The sequence below is a fragment of the Hyla sarda genome, chromosome 1 (assembly GCF_029499605.1).
Source record: "Hyla sarda isolate aHylSar1 chromosome 1, aHylSar1.hap1, whole genome shotgun sequence".
In the NCBI taxonomy this organism is placed as follows: domain Eukaryota; kingdom Metazoa; phylum Chordata; class Amphibia; order Anura; family Hylidae; genus Hyla; species Hyla sarda.
In genome coordinates, this window is record NC_079189.1 from 435,887,826 (window position 1) to 435,904,362 (window position 16,537).

Here is a 16,537-nt window from a genome sequence, read left to right on the forward strand (position 1 = left end):
ACATTAACCCCTTCCTTAATAAAAGTAAAAAACACCCCCTTTTTCAAAATTCCATATAAAAAATATAAAAACATTATAAAAATAAACATATGTGGTATTGCCGCGTGCGTATAAGTCCGATCTATAAAATGATATCATAAATTAAACCGCACTGTCAATGGCGTACACACTAAAAAATTCCAAAGTCTGAAATAGGGTAATTTTGGTCACTTTTTATACCATAAAAAAATGAATAAAAAACAAAATCCAGATCACAGTGCAAAATATGAGCCCTCATATAGCCCCGCATGCAGAAAAAAAAAAAAGTTATAGGGGTCAGAAGAGGAAAATTTTAAATGTATTAATTTTCGTGCATGTAGTTATGATTTTTTTCCCAAAAGTACGACAAAATCTAACCTATATAAGTAGGGTATCATTTTAATCATATGGACCTACAGCATAAAGATAAGGTGTCATTTTTACAAAAAAAATTGCTGCGTAGAAACTGAAGCCCCCAAAATTTACTAAATTGTGTTTTTTCTTAAATTTTGTCTCACAATGATTTTTTTTCCTCGTTTCACAGCAGATTTTTGGTTAAAACAACTGATGTCATTACAAAGTAGAATTGGTGGCACAAAAAATAATCCATAATATGGATTTTTAGGTGCAAAACTGAAAGGGTTATGATTTCTAAAATGTAAGGAGTAAAAAACGAAAGTGCAAAAATAGAAGAACGCTTGGTCCTTAAGGGGTTAAAACAGAAAGCATTCTTGATACTTGTTTAGCTACTAGATAAACTGCAGAAACAACTTGCTCTATATTACTAAAACAACGTGCAACTGTTAAATTATTTTTTGGTAACATGCAACTGAAATGAACAATGTGATATACTATTCTAAGTAATATTTGAACACTGATTTTATTGATTAGGACATCTCCTTTAAATTCTATGTCTTTTCTCTTTACCCATTTTCTGTATTAACTTGTACATCCTCTGATTCCACTTTTCTCTCTATGTAATCAATTATTTTCTGTAAGAAAATCCCCATTAAAGGGGTCATCTGGTGAAAAAGCATTTTTATTTTAAATGTGTCCAGGCTGCCTTCATTTAAAAAAAATAAAAATAAAGAAAAAAAAAAACTTTACTTACCTCCTACACTCCCCCAGTATCGCTGCTCCTGGCCTCTGATGTGGTCCTCTTCCTGGTGTCGAGGGTCGATGTGTCAAGGTGTGGCACAAAAGTGTCCCACCTTGGCCAGTCATTAGCAGAATGGCAATCTGACATATTGAGCCCCAGTCCACATTGCCACTCTATTTCATATGTCAGAAGGTATTTTTTATGGACCTGAGGAAGGCTCAAGTGCGTGCAGAATAGCATTTTGCCTATTATTTTGAGTCATTGCAATAAACCATTAACCTTGACTGCCTCTGTGGTGGTTATATACAAGAGAATGATAACAGTGCCTCCAATAAAGAAGTTTTTCCTGATCTACCTATTTGCTAATCCACTTTATTCAATGGAGAGGGTAGGTTGTGCCTATTCTCCAGCATATTCACTCCAGGTGAATGCACACTTGTGTAGGCCACTTAAAGCATTAGCTGTTACATGAAGGAGCGCCCCTCTCTTTTTTGTTTTTTATATTTGTTTATCTATATTTTAAAATAATCCTGAAATCTTGCAGTTTTCATTCAGACCAATAGGCCTAAAACTAAGCGGAAAGTTCCTATTCTGTACAGATCATTTTCCAGCGGTGGCAGCTTTACTGATGCAAGACAGGTGATATAGTCTTTGCAGCACAGCCAAATATCCCAGGGAGGTGATCAGTGGCACAGGGGGTCTTTGTAGGCTTGCTGTGACTTGCAGTAGTTAGACTGACTTTAGTGCAGGCCACGGTGACTACAGATGGACTTGACTTGACAGAGACGGTGACTGACAATAAGATGACTTGACTTACTGATGACCGACTTGTGGCTGCAGGACAATGGGCTTGAGGCCTACAATGCTCTGGACACAGACATTGTAACAACTTGACTGCACTGGACCTCAGCAGAAGTAGCATGGAAAGAGAGAGATTGCAGCCTCTCCCCTGAGTATCTAGGGGGGCTGTCCAAGGAGCCCATAGGTGAATTGGGGGGGGGGGGGGGGCACCTGGTCACTAGAGCCCTCTGGGTAACAATCGTGGTACAAACATTAAAGTAACAGTACATTATTTATACACAACCTATGTATATAATGGGGTTACGCTGCAGGGGAGCCCTGGGGACATGCAGGGACTCTGCCTGACAGGACAGGAGGACAAAACGCCACATCATCCCATACTGGGACATCACATCAGATTATGTTGAAAGATCCTTTTGCTCTTAGAGAGAGAAGCTGCCTCTAGGAGTCTGGCAACAGCTCTCCATTGAGAACACATAAATACATGGCCAATCCAAACTTTTATGGGTATAGAGATATAGGGAGGGATAGCTGTTGGCCAAATGTGCATGGGTATATTTAGGGATGAGAATCGGTAGTTTTCAATGTCGGACATAACTAAAGGCAGTTCCCTTGCTGGCCTAAAAAAATATAGCAGGACAATGGTCTACCTCAGGACTGGACTAAAATGTATCCATGAATTTACAAACTGCACAGTCTCACATTCTGCGTGGTGAATGTGAAATATGTTTGTGCACTTGTGGCTTATAGCTGGTCCAGGTGTATATCCCTGTAGTCTGTCATATCTAGACAAAACCAGAGTATTATAAAGGGGAATATGAATTTCTCTTGAGCAATTCTTTATTGAAAGGTGACAGTATCAGTCAAGCAAATGTTAACCCCCCACCTACTTTCTGAAATCAAACTCTCTAAACAAATATGGCCGTGCTTGTTGTCAGGGCTGCCATCAAAAATTTCGGGGCCCCTAATTAGATTTTTATTTTCTAATTAGATTATAGGAGAGTGCAGTGCAGTAAAACACTGCACTCTGCTATAATCTAATATACCCTATTCCGGTTACTGTGAAACTGCCCTAAAAATCGGCCTAAAAATTTCCCAATATATTATAAGATATTGACCTTATAGAGGTAGATACCAGCAAGCACTAAGCAGTGAATAACAGGCGACGTCTTCTCTTATTGAGTTGTTCACTTTCCTTTTTTTCACTATCTCGCCCAGGGCATCTTGAAGATTTCTCCTTTGCCAAGACTCGTCTCCACAGAACCTGCCAGAGCAGACAGACAGACATTTAGGCTCCTTTCTCCAGCACAATGCCCCCTCTTTATGAACTCCTCATGTCCCCATGTGTATTACCCCCAATACATAGTGCCTGCTTTGTGCCCCCATATATGATTTTAGGCCCCCATATATAGTTGTAGCCCTCCTCTGTGCCCCCAATATAGTTATAGGCCCCTTGTGCCCCATATATAGTTATAGGCCCTCTGTGCCCCCAATATAGTTATAGGCCTCCTGTTCTACAATATAGTTATAGAACCATTGTGCCCCACTATAGTTATAGACCCAATCTGCCCCTAATATAGTTATAGAACCATTGTGCCCCCAATATAGTTATAGACCCATTGTGCCCCCAATATAGTTATAGGCCGCTGTGCCCCCACAGAAATACTGCCTCTAGCCATATACTGTATATGGCTGAAGGCAGCATGTCTGTGCACTACACCCCTTTGGTACTCTGACCACTTCTGCACCGGGGCCTATAGCAGTAGGTCCCCGGACTGGAGGAGCAGCGGTCGGAGCACTGAAGGCAGCATGCTGTGCGGCACTCTGTCTGTATAATAACATCCCGGCCGGCTGCATGTTGTGTTGCTCTGCTCCACTCTTCTGCTCCGCTCCTTTGCTCTTTCGATCTGAGCGCAAGTGGGCACGTCAGTGACGTGCCTGTGCGCGCTGCCTCCCGGCAACCTCCAGATTTTTAAAGTAGCTGCGGGTCAGCGGCAGACTAACAGGGACATGTGTCCTGAAAAATCATAACTCATCACCTCATACTGTAAAAAAAAAATTCACAGAAAAGAGGTCATACTTACTGGTACAAGGGCAGGTTAGACACCTATTCCCACCATGATGCAGATCAACCACAATGCTATATGGGGGAGATTGCACAGGTGCAAAAGACTGATGAACAACCACTCACACACCTACTATTCATGGGGGGGGTGCTGCTTACTACTATAGTTGCACATAGATAAGGCATATACAGGGTGCCAGTTACATGACAGAGTGTAGTGCACTATGCTTACAACCTATTAGGCTTACAACCTATTAGTGACGCACATACTATTCCATCAGGCTTCCCCAGTATCATAAGGTCAGATCACATCATGAAAAATATATACTCCAAATGATAAACATGAGGTATTAGTTAATATTTTGGCCAAAAAAACACAACCCATGTCAAGGGTCTTCAGTCTCTTGCAAGTCCCTACACTAACATTACAGAAAAATATCACAATTGCAGCAGCCAAATGTACACAATGAAAAAATCTTTAGTTATAAATCTGGACATACAGATTAAAAACATCATAAAATTGACATACAAAGAGATGGTGGCAACAGAAAAACTGTCTCCCACGCGGATCACATGGCTCGGATCAGCTGTGGTGTGGGTATACCAACTGTCTTATTGTTTGTTTACCATATTCACTTGTTGCACTTTAGTAGTGAATTCTTAATTATTATGTCCAGATTGATAAATAAACTAGCTGAATACCCGGTGTTGCCCGTTTTTCCTTCCTAATCCTTGTTGGGGAGGAAAATAAACAAAGGAGGAAGCTTTTGACTTCATATCCCGTCCTCATATATTGTTGTCATATCTCGACCTCCTATCCCGTCCTCCTATCCCGTCCTTCTTTCCCGTCCTCATATCTCGACCTCCTTTCCCGTCCTCCTATCTCGACCTCCTTTCCCGTCCTCCTATCTCGACCTCCTTTCCCGTCCTCCTTTCCCGTCCTCCTATCCCGTCCTCCTATCCCGTCCTCCTATCCCGTCCTCCTATCCCGTCCTCCTATCCCGACCTCCAATATGTGTACCAGTTATTGAAATATCTCCAGCCGTACGGAAGTTATGTGGGAACATACATTTCCCATTGATTTGCATGGGACTTTAACCCCTTAAGGACCGGGGTTTTTTCCGTTTTTTGCATTTTCGTTTTTTGCTCCTTGCCTTTAAAAAATCATAACTCTTTCAATTTTGCACCTAAAAATCCATATGATTTCTTATCTTTTGCGCCACCAATTCTACTTTGTAATGACGTCAGTCATTTTGCCCAAAAATCTACGGTGAAACAGAAAAAAAAATCATTGTGCGACAAAATTGAAAAAAAAACCCTGCAGTTTTGTAACTTTTGGGGGCTTCCGTTTCTACGTAGGACATTTTTTGGTAAAAATGACATCTTATCTTTATTCTGTAGGTCCATATGATTAAAATGATACCCTACTTTGATTTTGTTGTACTTCTGGAAAAAATCATAACTACATGCAGGAAAATTAATACGTTTAAAATTGTCATCTTCTGACCCCTATAACTTTTTTATTTTTCCGTGTATGGGGCGGTATGAGGGCTCATTTTTTGTGCCGTGATCTGAAGTTTTTAACGGTACCATTTTTGAATTGATAAGACTTATTGATCGATTTTTATTCATTTTTAAATGATATAAAAAGTGACCAGTAGGGGCCCTCCTGCTGTCCTGTAAGCTGTTCGGGATGCCGCGATTTCGGCGCGGCTATCCCGAACAGCCCACTGAGTTAACCGGCAGCTTTTACTTTCACTTTTAGCCGCGTGGCTCAGCTCTGAGCGCGCGGCTAAAGGGTTAATAGCGCGCGGCGCCGCGATCGGCACTGCACGCTATTAGCGGCAGGTCCCGGCTTCACTATGAAACCGGGCCCGCCGTGATATGATTCCGCGTTACCGTGTAACCCCGCGTTATATCACGGGTGCACGACCAAGGACGTACCTGTACGTCCTTGGTCCTTAAGAGATTAAACAAAAACCCCGACCCTCACAAATGGGGGTAGTTAAGGGTTAAATTAACTATCCTGTATTTTAAGTGGATATATTATCAACATGTGACCAAGTATTATCGAAATATCTCCAGCCGTTTAGAAGTTATGCAGTAACATATATTTACCATAGACTTGTATGGGACTTTAAACATAAACCCCGCCCCTGGCAAATGGGGGTGAGTAAGGGTTAAATCACCTATCCTATGTTTGTTGTTGACATATAAGTAACATGTGTGCCAAGTTTCATGTTAATATCTTTAGCCATTTGGACGTGATGCTGGAACATACACACATACACACACACATTGAGTTTTATATATATAGATATTTTTTCATCGTGTACATTTGGCTGCTGAAATTGTAGTTCTTTCTTGGTTTATATTGTGAATCTTGCTTTAAGCAGCTCATGACGAGTTTGTTAATTATACCGAGGGTTACTTTTGGGTTTGGTGTGCCCCCGGTTGGTGGTCTACCCCCCTACCCCCTATAGCTATTTTGTTTGCTATTTGATGAGAAAAATATCACAGAAAATAGGGGGGGGGGATCACAATTTGTGGCCGACCTGCATCGTGGCAGGAATAGGTGTCTAACCTGCCCTTGTACCAGTTATTAGTAAGTGTGGCCTCTTTTCTATGATTTTTTTTGAGTAATTTTTGTCCGATTTTCCGTCCTTTTTTTCCCCTGTTTTTTCTGTAATGTTAGTGTAGGGACTTGCAAGAGACTGAGGATCCTTGACGTGGGTTGTGAGATTGAATATTTTGGGCAAAATATCAACTAATACCTCATGTTTATCATGTCTAGTTTATATTTTGTTATGATGTGGTCTGACCTTATGATGGGGGAGCCCAGGGTGTCAGTGTGTTGTGGGGTGCACAAATAAGATGCTGTGCAGCCCGCCTGATCAAATAAAATGGGTGTCACTAATAGGTTGTAAGACAGGATGGCACACTACACGCTATCATGTCACTGGCACCCTGTGTATGCCTTATATGTATCAAAATGATCAAAATGTATACTAACAACCTGTTAGTTTTTGAAATTATGCTGAGAAGCAATTAGATCAAAATACAAAATTGTGGATGTGCGGCCATGTCTGTTTTTTCTACCTGGATTCTCATTGTGTATTCTATCCCCTCCTTTTTTTTGTTTTTTCCACTTGGCCTGCACTCCGCCCCACTCCCTCAGCCCAACCCTATATAAGTAGTAGTTAGCTACACAAGGCCCTTTCATTTTCTAGCAGCCTCCCAGTCTGACTGGGAAAACATGGTAAGTGAGCTTTTACACCTTGTTCACACTGGTGTGGCGCCGTGTCTGTGGGGGGTGCAGCCCAGAGACTGGTTTGAGTGGCATTGGGGCCGCTCTGCCAGTGGGTCATTCCCCCTGTGGGCACTGGTGTCGTGGCAGTGGTGGACGCCACCCAGTGCTACGCCATTTTATGCTAGGGACGTTAGGGACCCACTCTTAATAGGTGGCCTTGACGTGGCGAGTGGGCATGTACTTTTTGATCAAACTGTATACTAACAACCTGTTAGCTTTTGAAATTATGCTGAGAAGCAATTAGATCAAAATATAAAAATTGTGGATGTGCAGCCATGTCTGTTTTTTCTACCTGGATTCACATTGCCTTATATGTGTGCAACTATAATACTAAGCAGATGTTGTTCATCAGAATTTTGCACCTGTGTGACCTCCCCTTACAAAGCATTGTGGCTGATCTGCATCATGGTGGGAATAGGTGTTTAACCTGCTCTTGTACCAGTAACAAGTAAGTGTGGCCTCTTTTCTGTGATTACCTCATACAGTGACCATACAGTGGTAGATTACAATTCTACACAAGCACTGCCGGGAACAGAGGACAAGACTCTGGAGATACACCGCAATATTAATACCTGTTGAAAATGGTTCCTATGACCAAAATGTCCGTATATTGGTATCACCTATAAAATGAGAATCATCTACAGTGAAAAAGCAAAAAAGTATTTAGCCAGCCACCAATTGTGCAAGTTCTCCCACTTAAAAAGATGAGAGACCTGTTATTTTCATCATAGGTATACCTCAACTATGAGAGACATAATGAGAAAAAAAATCCATAAAATCACATCTGATGTCTGATTTTTTAAGAATTTATTTGCAAATTATGGAGGAAAATAAGTATTTGGTCATCTACAAACAAGCAAGTTATCTGGCTCTCAAAGACCTGTAACTTCTTTAAGAGTCTCCTCTGTCCTCCACTCGTTGCCTGTATTAATGGCACCTGATTGAACTTGTTATCAGTATAAAAGACACCTGTCCACAACGTCAAACAGTCACACTACAAACGTCACTGTCGAAGGACTCCAGAAACAAAATTGTAGACCTGCACCAGGCTGGGAAGACTGGATCTACAATAGACAAGCAGCTTGATGGGAAGAAATCAACTGTGGGAGCAATTATTAGAAAATGGAAGACATACAAGACCACGAATAATCCCCCTCGATCTGGGGCTCCACGCAAGATCTCACCCTGTGGTGTCAAAATGATCACAAGAACGGTGAGCAAAAATCCCAGAACCACAAGGGGGGACCTAGTGAATGACATGCAGAGAGCTGGGACCAAAGTAAGGCTACCATCAGTAATACACTTCGCTGCCAGGGACTCAAATCATGCAGTGCTAGACGTGTCCCCCTGCTTAAGCCAGTACATGACCGGGCCTGTCTGAAGTTTTCTAGAGAGCATTTGGATGATCCAGAAGAGTATTGGGATAATGACATATGGTTTGAGTTTTTTGGTAAAAACTCAAATTGTCATGTTTGGAGGAGAAAGAATGCTGAGTTGCATCCAAAGTACACCATACCTACTGTGAAGCATGGGGGTGGAATCATCATGCTGTGGGGCTGCTAAGGGACCAGGATGAGTCATCGTGTAAAGGAAAGAATGAATGGTCTTTCAGCATGACAATGATCCTAAACACCCCACCCGGGCAACAAAGGAGTGGCTTCGTAAGAAGCATTTCAAGGTCCAGGAGTGGCCTAGCCAGTCTCCAGATCTCAACCCATAGAAAACCTTTGGAGGGAGTTGAAAGTCTGTGTTGCCCAGCGACAGTCCCAAAACATAACTGCTCTAGAGGAGATCTGCATGGAGGAATGGGCCAAAATACCAGCAACAGTGTGTGAAAACCTTGTGAAGACTTACAGAAAACGTTTGACCTCTGTCATTGCCAACAAAGGGCATATAACAAAGTATTGAGATTAACTTTTGTTATTGACCAAATACTTATTTTCCACCATAATTTGCAAATAAATTCTTTAAAAATCAGACAATGTGATTTTATGGATTTTTTTTTTCTCATTATGTCTCTCATAGTGGAGGTATAATATATAAAGAAGGCCCAGCACTCACCAAGGTAGATGCAAGAATGTGAAGTTTATTCACATAAGTGGACAGAACGCGTTTCGGCGGGATAGCCTTCCTCTGCTGTCTAGTACGTAAGTCAGCTCTCTCTGTTATATACACACGAGGAGGCCCCCTAAGATGACTTCACTCCCTGTCCAGCACGGCGGGTGTGATGCCAGTCGTCATGACAACATTATGTAAACAATAATAGTGTAGTAACACAGTGTAGTAAAACATGACAGTGACATAATAACAGAAGCAGTAGCTAGAGTCATGCAAAACAGGGTAGTGAAATCGCGCTTGGCAAGCGGGTACATCAGAGTTCATATGAGCGCTCCGGCCGGGTGCTCAGTGTATCCCAGCTGACAGCTGCCATTAGACTTGTAACATCAGCGTGCGTAAGTAAACAGGGTTTCTAATAGGGTAAGATAAGTGAAGTGGGCGTGTCCTGCTCCCGATGTAACGGAGCGCTGATTCAACATGGGGCAGCATGCTGATAATGGATAAGCGCTCGTGTCGGGGATGCCTGACAGGCCTGCAGCGCATCACATCACATCATGATAGGGAGTGGATCGGGCATTGCGGGGCAGCGCATTGCTCCAGGGCTTGGGGTGGAAGTCCTTAGATAAGATGCGGGACCATATCTAGGTAAGTCCACTGCAGGGGAATACCATCAGATGAAGGTTCCATAAAGTCCAAAAAATAGGAATAGTATTCTCAGCGCACAAGTTTCCATGATGCACACAGATAAATATCAAAGTCCCAAAGTCAGAGTGAATACTGTAAGAAAATGTAAATGGCTAAATGTAGAGGGATGCCATACTGGGACTTAAGTAGATGGCTAGCATTGCCAGTAAATAGGGATACATGTAAATAGCATATAAATAGAAATAGCCGAGGAATCTGAAGCTACTATCTGACATAATGTCCACTGAAACGGTATATACAATATATGTACAAGCCAAGTACTACAACAACCTTAGTAGAAAGGGAAGAAATCATGCATAAATCCGGTACACATGTCAGGCACATATCAGGACTATAATAGTACTTATACATACCGCACCACCCCCGTAATGAGAGAAAGAGATGCTAGTTTGTCCCATCGGTTCTAACCTGAGAGAGCTAAAAAGAGCAAATGTTAGTCCAAGATAAACCAAATGATACCTACAACAGAGTACCTATCTCATACTCCCTATTTAGACCTTTAGGTGCAAGCATCTGGAGAGTATGTATCCAGAAGGCTTCGCGTTGTAGTAAACGTGACATGCTCACAAGAGTCAATATCCTTCCTTGACACAGTAGTCAGCAAAAATACTGAGGGCGGACTTACCACAGACCTGCATAGAAAACAGACAGACAGGAACAGCATACTACACTATCAAAGTGCCCACCCTCACAGTATTAAAAAGGCTATACCTAAGTCCCAATTTCAGCGAGTCAGTCGGATTGTCAAAGATCCCACCCTGATGGAAGCAAGACTCTCTGAAATGGAGCATAAATTTATGGAAAGGGGGTACCCACGGGCCCTACTTAAAGAAGTAAGAACTGATACAACAACACGCTCTAATAACCACATATCTACACCACGTATACCTTTTGTCCGTCAATTCCACCACTCCATTCCCCTTATTGATAACATCATTCGCAAACATTGGAGAATCCTACATGATGCATATCCCAACATAACAGAATTTGCCTCACCACTCCTCATTTGTAATAAACGTGCACCCAACCTGCGGAACAACCTAGTTAGGGCAGAACCTGAAACACGAGAGACGAAATGCAATACACTGGCACCAAGACGACAAGGCACATTCCGTGCTTACAGTGTGCACAGTGCAATAATGTCTTGAAAGGGGATAAACTCTCATCCACATACTGGTAGAACATTCAACATGAAAGGTTTTTTCACATGCAGAACTAAGAATGTGGTCTATGCGATTAAATGCCCTTGTGGCCTATTGTACATAGGCGAGACGATGCAGGCGATTAAAGATCGGATCTCTAAACATAAATCTACTATACGCTGTGAAAACCTGCTACTCCCTATACCTCAACACTTTAAAGAATGGAATCATAATGTTTCGCAATTGTGCTTTTAGGTGATTGAAAAAGTCACGTTGCCCAAACGGGGGGGGGGGGGGGGGTGACTTGAAAAGATGTTTACTACAACGCAAAGCCTTCTGGATACATACTCTCCAGACGCTTGCACCTAAAGGTCTAAATAGGGAGTATGAGATAGGTACTCTGTTGTAGGTATCATTTGGTTTATCTTGGACTAACATTTGCTCTCTTTAGCTCTCTCAGGTTCGAACGGATGGGATTATAGTCCTGATATGTGCCTGACATGTGTACCGGATTTATGCATGATTTCTTCCCTTTCTACCAAGGTTGTGGTAGTACTTGGCTTGTACATATATTGTATATACCGTTGCAGTGGACATTATGTCAGATAGTAGCTTCAGATTCCTCGGCTATTTCTTATTATATGCTATTTACATGTATCCCTATTTACTGGCAATGCTAGCCATCTACTTAAGTCCCAGTATGGCATCCCTCTACATTTAGCCATTTACATTTTCTTACAGTATTCACTCTGACTTTGGGACTTTGATATTTATCTGTGTGCATCATGGAAACTTGTGCGCTGAGAATACTATTCCTATTTTTTGGACTTTATGGAACCTTCATCTGATGGTATTCCCCTGCAGTGGACTTACCTAGATATGGTCCTGCATCTGATCTAAGGACTTCCACCCCAAGCCCTGGAGCAATGCGCTGCCCCGCAATGCCCGATCCACTCCCTATCATGATGTGATGTGATGCGCTGAAGGCCTGTTTTACTACACTGTGTTACTACACTATTATTGTTTACATAATGTTGTCATGATGACTGACTTCACACCCACCGTGCCGGGCAGGGAGTGACGTCATCTTAGGGGGCCTCCTCATGTGTATATAACAGAGAGAGCTGACTTATGTACTAGACAGCAGAGGAAGGCTATCCCGCCAAAACGCGTTCTGTCCACTTATGTGAATAAACTTCACATTCTTGCATCTACCTTGGTGAGTTCTGGGCCTTCTTTATATATTATAGCATCTTTGCCTCGCGCACCACCACCATTGCGGAAGTGTTGACCACCTACACCCATATTCACAGTGGAGGCATACCTATGATGACAATTACAGGCCTCTCATCTTTTTAAATGGGAGAACTTGCGCCTTTGGTGGCTGACTAAATACTTTTTTGCCCCACTGTATATGCAATGGATGGTCAATTCTGCCTTCTGTCTACAATACTATTACTTGGATATTATATGAGAACTATCCTAATCATTTTTGAAAGAAAATAAAACACAAAAAATTATTCTTGCAAAAGATATGTGCAGTTGTTCTTTTCTTCATTGTCTAGTGTAAATGCTGCAATCAGTCCACAGTCCAGTGTAAAGGCTGCAGTCAGTCTACAGCCTAGTGTAAATGCTGCAGTCTATCCACAGTCTAGTGTAAATGCTGCAGTCAGAACGCGTCAGCTGGCAGGCCTCCAGCCGTACCTTCTTCTCCGCTTACAGAGGCCGCACTGATGGCAGTCGCTGCAGATCTCACTTCCACCATCCAAAAAGAAATCCGTGCTTCGGTCTCAAGCCTGCAAAAGGAGCTCCACTCACTTGGATCCCGCACTTCCCATGTGAAGAATAAAATGGGGGAACTTACCTCGGCCCACAATGCTGTAGTGGATAAAGTTTCCTTCCTTGAAGACGAGATTGCGGCGCTCAGATCCAAAATGGCGGACATGGAGGATCGTTCCCGAAGGAACAGCCTCCACATTCGGGGTGTCCCGGAGGAGGTTAAAACGGAGGACTTGCAGTTTTGTGACGGATTACTTTGCCCTGCTCCTGCCAACAGCTTCTTCGCACAATCTTCTCCTGGACTGGGTTCACAGGCTACCTAAGCCAAAATCTGTTCCACAGACGGCGCCGAGGGATGTCATTATGCGAGTACATTTTTTTTATATCAAGGAGAAGATTATTATGGCGGCCAGGAATACTCCTGCTCTTCCAGCCAGGTTTACTCCTCTCTCCATCTTCGCTGACCTCACGTCTGTCACCATGGCTAGGCAGCGGGAGTTTGCCAAAGGTACCAGCATGCTCAGATCCAATGGGATTCCCTACAAGTGGGGATTCCCCACTAAAGTCATTGTCACTTACAACGGTTCTAAGCATATGGCTAATTCTCCTGAAGATCTGATGGATCTATGTTCCACCTGGCACCTACCCGCCTCACCACCTATTCCACCACTGTTGGCTCCAGAGGTCTCCACTCCTCCTCCAGCAAAGATTGCAGAGGACTGGACTGTGGTACAGTATGGAAAGCGAAAATCCTCCTGACTTTAATATCATAGTCGGGGAATAGTTATTATATTGCCGGAATGGCACATGTTAGATATTGGTCTGGTTTCTCCTGTATCTCCTCCTGGATGGCTCTCTCTCGGAGTCATTTACTTCATTGCACTTTGCTTCATGTTTTGTGTCCTGTTGACACATGTATGGTGTCTGCATGTTTATTTGTGGTTCTGCACATTTCCCCTACTCCATCTTCCAGTATTAAGGGCATATGATATGTTATATTATGGTTCTGTGGTCACTGTTATACTCCTGTCAAGCGGTCCGCCTCCATCTTCGTCATGGTAATACAATTTGTCTCCCTTAACATCAGGGGCTTAAATTCCCCTTTCAAATGATCTATGGTCTGGGCTGAAGCAAAACGCTTGCAGGCGGACTTACTCTGTTTGCAAGAAACGCATTTACCGGAGGCTGATTCTATACGTCTCCGACATAAAAATTACCTGTATATCTTTTTCTCCCATGCGCTCCAGAAGAAAAGAGGTGTTGCACTTGCTATCAGAGATACTATTGCTCTCTCAGATGTGACGGTGGAGGCGGACGAGGGTGGCAGGTATTTAATTGTGCATTGCCTTCTTAAAGGGTACCTCTCATCAAATAAACTTTTAATATATTTTAGATTAATGAATGTTGAATAACTTTCCAATAGCATGTTCATGAAAAATATGCTTCTTTCTATTGTATTTTTCCCGATCAGTCCTGTCAGCAAGCATTTCTGACTCATGCTGGAGTCCTAAACACTCAAAGCTGCCAGCCTGCTTTGTTCACAGCCAAACAGGCTGTGAACAAAGCAGGCTGGCAGCTCTGAGTGTTCTTCTTTGTGAACAAAGCAGACTGGCAGCTCGTAGTGTTTAGGACTCCAGCATGAGTCTGAAATGCTTGCTGCCAGGACTGGTAGGGAGACCCCTAGTGGTCATTTCTTCAAAGTGGAAAATTAAATAGAAAGAAGCATATTTTTTAATAACATGCAATTGTAAAGTTATTCTGCATACATTAATCTATAATATATCAAAAGTTTTTTTGATGAGAGGTACCCTTTAATTCAGTTAAATACTCTATTGTAGTTCTTTATGCCCCCAACACTAAACAACATGCGTTTCTCAAACATGTTCTGTCCAGGGTGGTGAGATCCTCTCCTGCTGATCATCTGTTAGTTGTGGGTGACTTTAATGCCACCATTTGGCCATCTATGGACTCCACCTCTCCCTCGCACATTGCTGAGCCTACTCCTATTTTTAAAACAGTGTCCGACAGAGGCTTATTTGACATCTGGAGGATACAACACGCTGGTGAACGCGATTTCTCCTTTTTTTTCCCCATCCCCATGGTACCTACACTAGAATCGATTTTTTTTCCAGTTAGTCGCCCCCTTTTACAGTCCATCTCCGCTTCACAGATACACACAATCACATGGTCAGACCACGCCCCAGTAACCATCACTGTAGACGAATCGTATCCCGCACATAGATCATCACTATGGAGGGCTAACCCATATAACCTCCAGCATCCCACCTACCAATCTATTATGTGTTCCAGCATAGATTCCTTTTTTTCTCTTAATAAAGGCTCTGTTTCCTCCGAATCAGTTCTGTGGTGTGCCTTTAAAGCCTCTATGAGAAGGATTCTTATTAGTCAAATGGCCCACCATAATAAACAAATTAAAGCCAAAAGGCTCTCATTACAAATGGATCTTGCCAGCCTGCGCAGACTAAATAAGATCTCTCCCTCGTCCCACTTACAATCGCGCATTTCTGCGCTGACCTCGGAACTTCACTCTCTGGATCTTCACGCGTTCGATCTGGCACTCAGATATCTGCAGCTCCAGACATATTGGCTTGCCAACAAACCGGGGAAACTTTTAACCAGACAAATTAAAACAAGGGCAGCCAGGAGCTGCATCCCATTCCTGTCATTACTTGATGGCACAAAAGCTTGTGACCCCCAGTCCATTGCTGACACATTTGCATCCTATTACTCCTCCTTATATAACCTCTCTTCTGCACCTACTCCTCTCGCCATTTCTTCCTTTCTTTCTTCAGTTTCATTACCCTCTCTCTCCCCAGAAGCTGTTTCCTCTCTAACGTTACCCTTTTCGTCCTTAGAAGTTTCAGAGGCAATGAGGACATTGAAAGGTGCGAAGTCGCCGGAACCTGACGGTTTGGTGAATTAGTTTTTTAAACTTCACGCAGACACACTAATACCTTACCTGATGGATCTCTTTAATGACATAGCTCAAAAGGGCCATATCCCACCTGAGATGCTGGAAGCGGTGATTGTCACTCTCCCTAAAACGCGGAAACAACCTACATCACCTCCAAATTTAGTCCGATTTCCCTCCTAAATTGCGACCTCAAACTTTACTCTAAATTATGGGCAAACCGTCTTTCGGCAATCCTTCCATCACTAATTCATACCGATCAGGTAGGGTTTGTCAAGGGCCGTCAGTCCTCGGATGGTACCAGGCGGTTTCTCAATATCATTGCAGCTGCGTGCCAGGGTGCCTGATGACGTCTTGATTGCCTTGTCCTCTCCTATACAATCTCCTGAAGTCCAAAGTCCTGAACCTAATCTCTCTCTTCAGTGCGGCAAGTTTTTATAAACTAAATACCTCCAAATCGACTGTTCTACCTCTCTTCCTTTCTCAGACTGATGCTATAAAGCTGAAATCCACATTCCCCCTTCAGTGGGCAAGCGAGGGCATCACTTACCTTGGTGTCTTTCTTACTCCCTCTTTATCTTCTCTTGTCTCCTCTAACCTCTCTGCCTTGACCTCTACCCTCTCTAAT

The 16,537-nt window shown here is 42.8% G+C and overlaps 1 protein-coding gene across 1 annotated transcript in view; it reads right to left on the reverse strand.

Annotated features, from left to right (window-relative positions):
* The window catches only part of SLC2A11 (solute carrier family 2 member 11), a 116,452-nt gene extending 108,570 nt beyond the window's left edge, over positions 1-7,882 (reverse strand). The window contains exons 1-2 of the mRNA XM_056531442.1: positions 7,866-7,882; positions 3,037-3,182 (exon numbers count right to left, since the gene is read on the reverse strand). The gene's annotated coding sequence lies outside the window, so the exon portion shown is untranslated. The remainder of the gene's footprint in view (positions 1-3,036; positions 3,183-7,865) is intronic.
* Between the last annotated feature and the right edge of the window lie 8,655 nt (positions 7,883-16,537).